The sequence below is a fragment of the Papilio machaon genome, chromosome 1 (genome assembly GCF_912999745.1).
Source record: "Papilio machaon chromosome 1, ilPapMach1.1, whole genome shotgun sequence".
NCBI lineage: Eukaryota > Metazoa > Arthropoda > Insecta > Lepidoptera > Papilionidae > Papilio > Papilio machaon.
Genome location: NC_059986.1, coordinates 2,405,485 through 2,408,254, shown reverse-complemented (window position 1 = coordinate 2,408,254; position 2,770 = coordinate 2,405,485). Strand labels below are relative to the sequence as shown.

The 2,770-nt window shown below is 33.4% G+C and overlaps 1 non-coding gene across 1 annotated transcript; it reads left to right on the top strand.

The window, feature by feature from the left end:
* The first annotated feature begins 1,537 nt into the window (after nucleotides 1-1,537).
* Nucleotides 1,538-1,608, top strand: Trnag-ccc. The gene has a single exon. It is a non-coding gene; the product is annotated as a tRNA-Gly (tRNA).
* Nucleotides 1,609-2,770: the final 1,162 nt, after the last annotated feature.

Sequence of the window (2,770 nt, the reverse complement as noted above, 5' to 3'; positions counted from 1 at the left end):
ATATCGATCCGCGTCGGACCGTTCGCATTCCGATGAAATTGTTAATGCGATAAGAATCTAGGGGTCGTTACCTAAAGCCCGCGTTAAGGCGAGACCTCCGATACGTGAGAGACAGGTGCGTTTTAATTTAATAAGTAAATTGCTTTATACGGGAGTGAGAATGCAAATTTTACACCCATTAAAAATGCATCGAAGTTGTAACTGCAATACATCTTAAAAAACTTAATACCCGTCATGTATATGATTATCAACTTACATGGTAATAATACTCTAATTAGCTTATTCTAGCTTCTTTGATATTGTGATTCGATTACAATACTGATGTATTCCACCGACAAACATCTGTAGACAAACATATATTTGTCCTATTTATTCCCTTTGAAAAAACAGAGATGTCAATATTATTTTGTTCTGGTATTTCTATAAAAAAAAAAAAAAAAAACTGTCAAATGACGCAGAACATTGTGTATATAAAGGTAGAGACGTAAGGCGATCAACTCTCTTGTGTCGATGGGTCCTATGCATAAGGGCCAAAGTAACAAATTGATGATTTTTACTTTTTTATGTTAAAAGCTACGCCTTAGTCTAGTTAACAATAAAACACAAATACACATTTACAGGTGTAAACGTGATTTTTTTGTTGAAGTAAAAGGGCCTATGCTGCCTATTTTCCTATATGGTTAAAACTTTGAGAACCTCTCCTGATTGAAAAGTTGTCTATTTGGCAAGATTGGCCCTTATTCGTAGGTGCCATCGATGTAGTTGTAGTTGTTCATCGCAACGACAGACGTTGTTCATCATCAGTTTAGTTTAGTCTAGTTCTGTATCTTTATTATTTTTATCACTTGACACCTCATCCTTGCGCCAGTAATCACGCACTAAACCTACAAGATTTACTTTCAAAGTCACATTAACGTCAGACGTGCTTCGGAACTTCTGCTTTGTGTAAAGTGCATTGATAATCTAAGCCATTCTTAGGCGAGCGGGATGGAGATGTTATTTGTTAGAAAACTGAGAAGGATGGATGATGTTGAATTGAACATCAAAATTTTACAGCGTTTTTATTACGCGCGATGGATCTCTGTGTTTACACAAGGCGTCCGGTGAGGCACGCGCCCGACGGGGTGTAGGAGTGCTTGTTATTCTAGTTATTTTTTTAATTTAATACAAAATAAATTTCACGTCCAATTTAAGTTCGCAGAATTTTAAAGATGTTTATAAAGTACGTTAGAATGTACAGGCCCATTAGTCTTTAGTGCTAGATATAATTTGTCTAATTTAAATTGATCTATACAAAAGAGAAAGATTACTACAAATAGGCCTTCAAAGAAAATACGTTCATTAGTAAGTCCTTTTTAAGCTTTCACTTAAAATAAGCATGTTGTCTCCATTTTCGTTCAAGATAAGTAGTACTTACAATTATTTATTGAGTGTTCTCTATCTTAATTATTTTTCTGTCATGTCCAATTTTATTTCTCAGTGTCTAGAGTCTAGAGTGCAGTAAAATACATCTAAAAAATTCAAGCATTGCACACAAGCACTGCTGGTGTAGTGGTATCATGCAAGATTCCCATTCTTGCGACCCGGGTTCGATTCCCGGGCAGTGCAAACTTTTTTGTAGTTTTTTGTACCTCTTTTATCTGACTTAATATTTTGACATAAATGAAACCTATCTTCTTAACTTCTTTTTTTTTTTTTTTTGGAAAATTTATTCATTATGATCTTTACGAGTGACCTAAGCTAAAATAACATGGTTGGATACCAATCATTCTTATACCGTGTGAATGCGGTAGGTGACATCAGAACGAAGCGCCAACCGAACTTACGAAGCCAAGGATTCCTGCGGCCATGGGAATGAAACAAATTAAAAGAATTCCCACATAAATTCCAACAAAATTCATTCGCTTAGTCATCCGTTAATTGTATACCAATTTATAGGTAATTCTTTGTGCTAAAATAAGAGATAAGAGTAATGTCTTATATTAAAAATTATAAAAAGAAAAAACGGATAAAAAGAAGTTCGGTTAGTAACAAGATATTTCGTTAGCGTAAGCGCAACAAAATTACTCAAGAAGAGATAAAGAAAAAAAAGAAAGACAAGATATGAATTAGCTTTTTTTAAATGAAGTAATAGCAAAGATAGTAATCGAGAAATATAATTTCCTTAGGTATATCCACATTTTGATATAGCAACGTAAGCGTTTCATTTTATTTAATTAGCCGCGCGTAAAGCAAAGCACGCTCAATGGGTCAACCACCATTGTTTAAACACAACTAATTAACTAACTCATTTCACCGCGAACTGGCACTAATAAAATATTATTTTGCGTTATTAAGAAATTATTGGTTAGCTTTTGTAGCACCGTTGTTTTAACGCGCTTGTACCTTACCGCTGTCGTTAGAATAATATGGATGTGACTTTTTATTTATTGAAATCTAGCCTTTTCTCAATATAAGGTCAATTGATGTTCAATTATTTATCTTATAGTGACTGTCAATAAGGCTATTGAAGGTATAGTTAATATAAGGCCACAAAATATTAGAAGAAGGTAGAGCCTTGTAACGTGGGACAACAAAAATTACAGAACTTAACTTACTTCAAACAAGGGCCATGAATTTGTTGACGAACAGAATAGTAAAGTAATATATAGACCGTTAATTAATTAATTACACAAGTTCATAATTTAACGTTATCTATATACTATATCCTGTCTTATTTACGATAAAAGAAACTAGTCTAGTTATTGTCACCTTTAATATTTAAACATTA